Here is a 9,917-nt window from a genome sequence, read left to right as displayed (position 1 = left end):
CACAGATCAAGAGACCCACTCTCCACCATCTGCTGGCCTGCCTACAAAGGTTAAACAGTCAGGAAAGCCAAGGATTTCTTGTCTGATTTGGAGCTAAAATAATTGCAGTCCATGCAAGGTGAAGTCCTTAAGTTGCCATTAATTGACCACTTAAGAGCTTGAATAGGCAATGGTTTGGAATGGTGGATCTTGGTACTTGCCACCTCAAACTTAACTTGGGGAAAGATAAGAAGGTGATGGGATTCCAGTCCTCCACTATCAGGGCTAATTAAGTTCCCTGCCCAGTGAGGACTGAAAGGTCTCACCCAAAATGTCTAAGTAGAGGTCATACTGAGCAAGATAAGTTACTCAAAGAGGAGGAGGAGGGGAAAAGACTCTATGATATAATTTCCACACAGGGACTAATTCAATTACTTGAGTCAGAGTGAGGAAAAGTTTGAGAGATATCTGTATTTGGGTAAGGAGGTGGTCAGTGAAACCCACCAACCTCTGCAGCTTCAGATTAGGACTAGGGAGGCATTGCAGGTGTCTGTGGCCTTGAACTACTCTGTGTCTGACTCCTTTTAGACTGGAGTAATTGGTATTTGCAACACCTCTCAGATTCCCATCCATTGTGGCATAAGGTAGATCATTGTGAATCTGTATTTTCAAATAAACAAATACGGTTTAATTCTTTCTTACCAATAAGGGATTGAAGGAGTTGTTTACATGAGGCCAGCAGGCTTCCTAAGGTGCAGTATGCCATCGACTCTGTGCATGTTAACTCTTCCCAAGAAAGGAAGCAAAATGACTTCCTCTCCCTTCCCTCAATATCCAGCTGCAATGCAAAAATGCAGAGTGTAGCAATACACATCCAATATTCTGAAAGCAGTCATGATGCCATCATTGTGCAAACAGCCTGCTCTGTCAGTTGCTTTTGAACCACTAAGACAGACCAAAGGACGAGGCTTAACTTTGCTGAGGTGGCTCAGGACTTAGGCACAAAAGCTTTGTGCAATGGTGCAGTACATATACAAGGAAAATCTTGCTTTCATGTGTATTAAAAAGATTATTGACGTTTTGAAACAATACTTCTATTGTTGGATTATTTGCAGTACTTGGCAGAATGGGTGTCAAGTTTCATGGTGGTTTGCTGTATACTGCACAACCTCTCCCATTTAAAGGGATCAACTACTATCATCAGTTTGTTGCTAATTGATTGCTGCTGGCTTTTTCTGTAACTCCAGAATTAAATTCCATATCCAAAAACATCAAAACCTTAGAGAGTGAACAGCACGGAAAGAGTCTGTTCTGACCATCATGTCTGTATCAGTCTTCAATATCTGACCCTGTAGGTTATAAACATAACAATCAGGAGCAGGAGTAGGCCATTTGACTCTTCAAATTTGCTCTGCCATTCAATAAGACCATTCAATAAGAACCCTCCCAGGAGGGTTCAAGCCTTATCAGCAGCTATACAATAAACATCTGAAGAGCACAAAGAGGAGAAGAAATATATTTCTTTTCCCTGTGATTCACACAACTGTAGTAACAGGAAATGTGACTTCAATTCACCAGTAACCAAAAACCCCTTCAATTTCTTCCCTCTTTCTATTGGTTATCGTGGTGGCTGGTTGATCACATTGTAAATATAAAATGCAACACAAAATAAACATTCCAAACCAAATTTGGAAATCAAGCAATGCCATTTTGCATACAAACATCAACTAGTAACCTTGCTGCATTCCCTCAGTACATGTTATCAATATCCCTTTACCTTTCGTGTTGCTCCTACACAGTGACCCCAGTGGCTAAAGCACAGCTGCTGCAATGGTGCTGACTTGCAGTGGGGGATACTGGAAATGGTCTTTCAGATTGATCACAGGAAACTCAAAAGTTTCGAAAAGCTGAGTGTAGCCTGTACCATCTCAGTGTGAGTGGTGGCAGCCTGGGCTGGCTGACTGGCATCAGTACGGACATTGACTGAGTTTGCTATTAAGTTGGCCACTGCTTTCATGCTAAAACAAAAGGGTTTCAAGCTCTGTGGCAAAGTCCTATGCCAATTTGGGGGCAAACTGTTCCATACACCTTGGCATTAAACACAGACTCTCTGTCAAGCTGGCTAATAAACTGAGCATTTAATTATCTGTACCCATTTGGCTTCTTCGACAAATGTTAAAGTCCACTTCTGAGTCCTCTTTGGCAGAATTTGTTTCTGACTTCCCCGTGCAGTGAGCTAGTAACTGGACCATCATTGACCCCTACCCCACAGCTGCAGATTCATCACACACAGATTCCATTGCTGTTCTATCCTCTGAAGTAAGAGTAATATGGGTTCTGATCTGATGCTGAGTGTGCGGAAATGTATTTCTTCTTCATTACTGTCTTCTTCCTCCTTCACCTCTTTCACTTCCACCACAGCTTAATCAGGTTACAATTCTTAGTGACAGGATATATTACAAGGCTGCATTAGCAAGGGGAGGGGTGAAATACAGAGAGGTGCATCTTGATACCTTCTGTAGTTTGTGGGATTAAGGGAAGTGAGATGTGAGAAAAAAGCTTAGGTATGTGGATCTTGTCATCTCCAAAGGTTTCTGTCCCTCTAGGTACCTTTAGCTGTGATGGCTGTCACAATAACAGCAATCAGATCACTCTCATCAGGGTAAGGACATGCAGTTGTATCCATCCTCACCATTCAACTCCTCCTTCCAGTCATCCTTAACCTTATCCTGTAGAACGAGGCAAGTGTATCCATGACTGATGTTTTATCTGTTTGGGAGATGTAATTGCAATGGCTCAGTAGCTGCTAGTGTGTGAAAGCTGTTGAAATGTGGGTGTGAGATTTACAGAAGTGATAAATATGTGAGGTCAAGATGAAGCTGTGACTGCAAGACATATGGTGATTAATTGGAATTGTAACTCGGCAATGAGAGTGTGGGTTACAGCATTTGGAGGTACATCCACTGGCCTTGATCCCACAGGGTAAGTGAGTTTATTGTTGCATTGCAACCAGGTCCTCAGACTTGAATGATGCTACTGCCTTCTCAAAGTTTGTGTGGGAAAACATCTTGGCTCCCTGTAGAAAACTCATATCTCTCCCCTCCCTAGTTCCTGCACTTAGACCTCCAGTAGTTTACCTAATGGTCCTTGTGGTACTGTGTAAATAGATCTCTTCTCCCTCCGCCACCAGGACATCATCATAGAACCTTGGAGAAAGCTCTTTCCTAAAACACCATAATACATTATTCTTCCCATTTGGATGCCTTTCCACAAACTGTTGCAGCAGCACATAGGATGTATCTCCCCATTAAGTGGTTTTATGTGTTGAGAGCTACCATTAAGAGGTGCTTCCCTGACCTGAACTTGGGGATTCAAGCTGAGATGTGAACAACTCAACATCATGTGTAATAGTAGATAATACAAAGGTAGCACAACGCTTTTGGAAGCAATTGATATTGAGTAACCATACATCCTAAACCTTGCTCAATTTCCAGTGTGGCCTACCAAATGCTAATTTCTCTTTTCACATTCTTTTTCAGTTTGTGACAAAAGACTGATTTGGACAGCAGTGATTGGTGGGTGCTTCAACACCCAGCCCTCTCAAAAATATTTCATTTATTTTATCTCCCATGGATGCTGATTAATACCTGAACTCTCACCATGCTTTTGTAATGTGCATCCTTGAATCCATCCATTCAGGCATTATAGTACTCAGAGAGAAATCAATGGTCTACTTAATGTTGGAGCTATAGGTTTACAATGTTAAGTCAGGGTGAAATTTATACAGTTGTCAGTAGTAGTTAATTGTTCTTATGTTGTGTTACAAGGTGCATTAAACTGTGCTATTTCTGATCTGAGCTAGTCCTCATTTATCCATCTATAATTTATTTGTCCAGTTGTATGTAAAAAGTACTTCAGAATTCTTTATAACATATCAATGTCAGTTAGAGGTTAGAAATTCATTGCTAAAAAACATTAATTTCCTTTGATTTATCACATTTTACTCTTTGTAGACTGAACAATGAAAGACTAATGTTCTGATTTGGACTGTGTGGGTGATACATATTGTAGAAATAGCATTAGTTAGCTGTTGTATAAATTGAAATGTTGGAAGGTGTCACTCTAAAAGAAATTTCACCTAATGACTGTTCTCAGAAAGCAGTTGCTGCTGTATTTATGTATGTGGTTGCAACATTTTTCTTTAAATGGTTACAAGCATCTTACCCTGAAATTCTTATGGACTTCCTGGGCAAAACAGGGATTTGACAGAACTCATGTTGTCCTATTGGTACTTCCTTGATTGGGTTTCCCCAATTCAGGGATGTTGCTTACCTCAGCAGCTGTCCCTGCCATTTTTAGCATTAGCAAAGCAGTAGACTCAGTTACAATCATTTGCCACAAAAAAAGTTGAGATTTACTTCTATTAACTTTGAAATAGGTGCAAAGAATACCAATGTAATAATAAATGTGCTCAATTCACACAAGTTGCACTGTTAAACCATGGAACCCATATGTTAAATCTACCAGGAGGATGTTTAAACAGGTATCGGCCTTTTGAATTAATTAGTTAAGGTTTCAACATGTCTGGAAGAACACCTTTTGAATTATTAATTTTATGAAAAGACCAGGTGTCAGAACAAAGATAACAGCTCAAATTTATTTTCAAATATGGATAGCGAGACAATTGCAACCCCTCCTCCCACACACACACACACACATTCACCTCCTCACTAACACCTGACAATTCCCTCCAACCTCCAGCCTTATTTGAGGATCTCTATACAAAGCCTTCCACGGTGAGATGAGCTTTTTATGAAGATTTCAACAAACACTAGCAGCTTTCCAAATTTGCAACCAAGCCTGATTTCTCTCAATCATCGGGTCACTTGCCTCTTGCGTGTGTTGATACCAAAACAGTGGTATGAAACTGAACACCAACCATATCCTACCTTTAGAACAATAGTTATATGCAAAGGTACTTAATTTTTTTTGTTTATTTTTTTTCTTTAGAATCAGTTACCCCTTCTCCTGAAGCAATCAAGAGGAGATTCTTTCCCACACTGGTCCAGCTCCCTCAGAGTGAACAGAAGCCCTGATGCTCCTGTTTATTTTTTTTTCTTTTGTATCAAAGGTACTTAATAGTAGAGGAGAAAGTGAGGTCTGCAGATGCTGGAGATCAGAGCTGAAAATGTGTTGCTGGTAAAGCTCAGCAGGTCAGGCAGCATCCAAGGAACAGGAGAATCGATGAAGGGTTTATGCCTGAAACGTCGATTCTCCTGTTCCTTGGATGCTGCCTGACCTGCTGTGCTTTACCAGCAACACATTTTCAGTACTTAATAGTAGAGGCAACTAAGACAGGATTGGTGAGAATTCTTATGGATGTTGTTTGCACATTAATCCCACCACCTCTGATTGGTGCAATGAAATATTGGTGAAAGATTAGAGTTAAGTTTTGATTTAATCAACACAAACAAACAGGATGACAACTGGTAAAATTAGGTCCTGTACAAAATCACAAATATGACATGTATGGCCCTACCAGAAAGATACTACAGTATGTCCGAGGTCTTTACTGAGGGGATATAGCAAAGATATTTTGTGTTTCATCATAAATTGTTTCATTTCATGAAACCTTTGGGAAAGGGAAAGGTACAGACTCACCACAAAATGTTTGATAAAGACAGCTCCCTTTTAAGACTGTTTGCGGTTTTAGTGAAAAATGTGATGCAGCAATCATGCACATACAAAAGTTTTTTTTTCCAACCATATCAGTCAATCCACTCTGTTGAAAGTAATGAGATTAGAGCTGAATAGCAAGCCCCTGTGTATGTATTCCCACTTACAGTGAATACTAATGCATTATTATGTCATTTATATATAGAATAAAGATCCAGTTTCATCTTACAGACCATCTGGAGTTTGTCATCCAAACAAACTATGCTGAATCAAATTACTATTCTGTGTAAAGTTCATGCAGTGATCCACAAAGTAAATATTGGTGTGTAGTGTGTAAAGTGATATTATTATTTCCTATCCTCATCATCTTGGACTGTTCACTAGAGTTATTTGCACAAGTACAATAAAATTATGCACTTTATTGTAAGTACATAGAATCTACAGCTATTGTTAGGCATTGAAGTATAGAATTGCAGTATGACAGGGGTGAGGAAGCAGGGAATAAGGGAAGGAAGGTATCCATTCATCAAATCTGGGTATCATGTCTTCATATCATTTGCAGATTTGAGATATTGATATTTCTAGACTGCAATCGCAGCATTTCCTTACCAGAATTAAACCTAGCCTGTGCCAATACAAGAAGTGAATTGCACAGAATAAGGTGTCCTGCTGCAATAAGAAGGTGTCAATTTCTTCACACATTTCCTGCTGCTATATCTTATGAGGTGATACTCACAGAGGAAACACTTTCCACTGAGCATTTTGGAACTGTACCAACTCTCACTGTTGTATTCAGATTATCCTCACGCAATTCAAAATGCGAAACAGGCATGGCTACACTAGAAGTGTAAACGGCTTCCCACAGAGGTGGTATGATGCAGAGCCAAAATATGCTGTACTTTTCATTAAGTAACTAGGTGCAAAGAAATAGATGACTTCTATAATACTTTCAGTTCACACCCTTAATGTTGCTCAGACCAAGTATGCTTTCTGGAGGAAGTTGAGTGTAATCACTGGGGCTAAACCTGGGAAGCAGTCCACTCCATCATGGACAGTACACTCACAAAATGTTTTGCTGGTAACAGCCAAGTATGAAGCAGCTGCCGGAGCCACCATCCAGTTGAGTACAGCAACCACTCCCAGGAGTTGCTGACTCAATCAGGGTTAGAGACAGTCTCAGTCTCAGTAGCACAGTCAATCGTTCTGGCAGCAGTGCTGGGCTACAGCTCAGGAAAACAGATCTTCAATGTTAATATATTATTGAAGGATAGGTGAGGGTTGAATAGAACTCTGTGCTGGAAGCTCAAGGATTCAGTGGGAGTGATGGAATCAGGTGCTTTGTCACAGTGATAGTTATTGTAGCTGGAAGACTGACCTTGTCAGTGGGGACGGGTTTGTAATCAATTGCAAGACAAAAAGGATTAAAAGATCCAAGTAATGAGTGGCTAGTCAAATTCTTTAAACCACTCACAAACATCAGCTCAGATGTTACTGGGATCGAGAAATAAACACTGATATCAGTGGCATCCCCATCCCATGGTTTTATTTGAACCAGGATGGAGATGTCAAATGGCATCCTTTTGATCATAGTTTTAAGTTTCTAATTCAGTATCAATCCCAGGCAAATCAGTGGCTATGGGGAAGTGAAGTGGCTTGGCTGAGTTGAGCACCTTCCCCTGCCACCGCAAGAAGAGCAAAACCTGCGCCCACACCTCCTCCCTCACCTCCATCCAAGGCCCTAAAGGAGCCTTCCACATCCATCACAGTTCCACCTGCACATCCACCAATATCATTTATTGTATCCGTTGCTCCCGATGCGGTCTCCTCTACATTGGGGAGACTGGATGCCTCCTGGCAGAGCGCTTTAGGGAACATCTCCGGGACACCAGCACCAATCAACCACACCGCCCTGTGCAAATGGATCAATAGGTCTGCAGGTCCCGATGGTCGGGTTGGGGCACGTTCACTCAGCAACAGTGACTGCAGCCACACAGACTGATTGTTGTCAATGTGAGAGTCTGTATTAGATTCTGCAATGCCTTAGTGAAATAGGAAATGACTCCACAAACACATGATGAAAGAGCAGCGCTCCGAAAGCTAGTGCTTCAGTTAAACCTGGATGACGTTAACCTGGTGTTGGGTGATTTTAAACTTTGTACTCCATAATCCAACACCGGCATCTCCAAATTAATGAACTGGGGGTATGGGATGGAAAGTTCGATTAGTGATCGCAGGAGGGAAGAAATCTCTGAGAACGGGTGGACTTGAATTCTGACATATGAAACACCGTGATGTGAGCGGCCAGAGCTTGAAGGAAAAAAAACATCAACTTGAAGAAAATCACCACGTTAAAACAACTGCTGCCTTTGTGATTCACAAATGACTGGAACACATAGAGTAATTAATGCCGTAACTCGGATTCGAACCAAGGTTACTGCGGCCACAACGCAGAGTACTAACCATTATACGATCACGGCATCCCACAGACAAACACGCTAACCGACAGCAGTAAGTACAGTATCATAAGAAATGTTAGGCAGAACACCAAATGCACAATATCAGGGTTTAGCGAACCATGGCAGAAATGTGGGAACTCAGAATGGGCTGAACCTTTAACATCAGTGCCCACATTCCATCATTAATGTGCTGAAGGCTGAGATAAATAGATTTCTCCAAAACATCAAAGACTCCGGGGGACAGTTCAGATATTGTTATCTGCACATCCACCAATATCATTTATTGTATCCGTTGCTCCCAGTGTGGTCTCCTGTACATTGGGGAGACTGGACGCCTACTAGCAGAACGCTTTAGGGAACATCTCTGGGACAACCACACCAATCAAGCACACCGCCCTGTGGCCCAACATTTCAACTTTCCCTCCCACTCTGCCGAAGTGCTGGAGGTCCTGGTCCTCCTTCACCGCCGCTCCCTCACCACCAAACGCCTGGAGGAAGATCGCCTCATCTTCCATCTCGGAACATTTCAAACCCAGGGCATCAATGTGGACTTCAACAGTTTCCTCATTTGCCCTTTCCCCAACTCACACCAGTTCTAAACTTCCAGGTCCGCACTGTCTCCATGACTTGCCCTGACTTGTCCTACCTGCCTATCTTCTTTTCCATCTCTCCACTCCACCCTCCCCGACGACCTATCACCTTCATCCTCTCCCCCACTCAACTATTGTACTCTATGCTACTTTCTCCCCATCCCCACCTTCCTCTCACTTATCTCTCTACCCTTCAGGCTCTCTGCCTGTATTCCCAATGAAGGGCTTTTGCCCGAAACGTCGCTCTCCAAGCTTCAGGCTCTCTGCCTGTATTCCCAATGAAGGGCTTTTGCCCGAAACGTCGATTTTACTGCTCCTCAGATGCTGCCTGAACTGCTGTGCTCTTCCAGCACCACTAATCCAGAATCTGGTTTCCAGCATCTGCAGTCATTGTTTTTACCTGAGTTGAGTCATTGATGTTTCAGCCTCTAGGAATGTTTGGATTGAAGTCCCACTCCTGTCAACATTTTGGGTTAGTAACAAACCAGGCGCTTGCAGCAGCAGCTGCTGCATATGGGGTTCCCTCTTCACAGAATAAACCAGGCCACATTGGGTGACTGGGAAAAAAATAGGGCAATGACAGAGTCAGGACTGAATGATGGCTCTTTGTCTCCATTGGGAGCATTCCCTGATTGAAATGCCAAGAAAGAAAGCAGCACCTTCAAGATGGTGATGGCAGCGTCAGCAGCATTCAGCTCCTGAGCATGGGGCTTGGCTATTCATTGCTCATGCAATGGGATCTGCCACACCTGCACAGCTTCATCATTGTCTTGCCGGCACAATAAAGTTTTTTTTGTTTTGGTTGCCTTAGGGTGGCCACCTGATGTTCTCCTGCTGGAGGCCTGTGTTTATCCATCTTGGGTGGCAGAACTGGAACATGAGCCAGAGCCCATTCAGTCGACTCGGAGCCAGGACACTTTCAGTGGAAGGTCAACATTGGAGGAAGTGCAGAACCCACGCAGCGTGACCATCTCCAGCTCAGAGGCAGCAGCTGTGGAACAAACAGCACCGATGGTGACAGAAAAGGAGCACATTGCCGGGACCCCAGGGAGGATGTCGGATGGCCATGACTGGAGGAGCAGAGAGGGTGAAGTCTACAGAGCGATAATGATGAACTTTTGAAGCTGCTTCAGTTTTATTCATATCAATTTAATATCAATTTATTCAGTATTTTACCATTTATACAACTTATTCAATAATCAAAGATGGTGCCAAA

General features: G+C 42.4%; 1 non-coding gene across 1 annotated transcript; it reads right to left on the bottom strand.

Moving 5' to 3' along the window:
- Window positions 1-8,060: 8,060 nt before the first annotated feature.
- trnah-gug lies at window positions 8,061-8,132 on the bottom strand. Its single transcript has one exon. It is a non-coding gene; the product is annotated as a tRNA-His (tRNA).
- Window positions 8,133-9,917: the final 1,785 nt, after the last annotated feature.

Source organism: Chiloscyllium plagiosum, chromosome 12 (genome assembly GCF_004010195.1).
Source record: "Chiloscyllium plagiosum isolate BGI_BamShark_2017 chromosome 12, ASM401019v2, whole genome shotgun sequence".
In the NCBI taxonomy this organism is placed as follows: domain Eukaryota; kingdom Metazoa; phylum Chordata; class Chondrichthyes; order Orectolobiformes; family Hemiscylliidae; genus Chiloscyllium; species Chiloscyllium plagiosum.
Note: the sequence above shows the minus strand (reverse complement) of the source record. Positions and strands in the feature narration are given on the sequence as shown.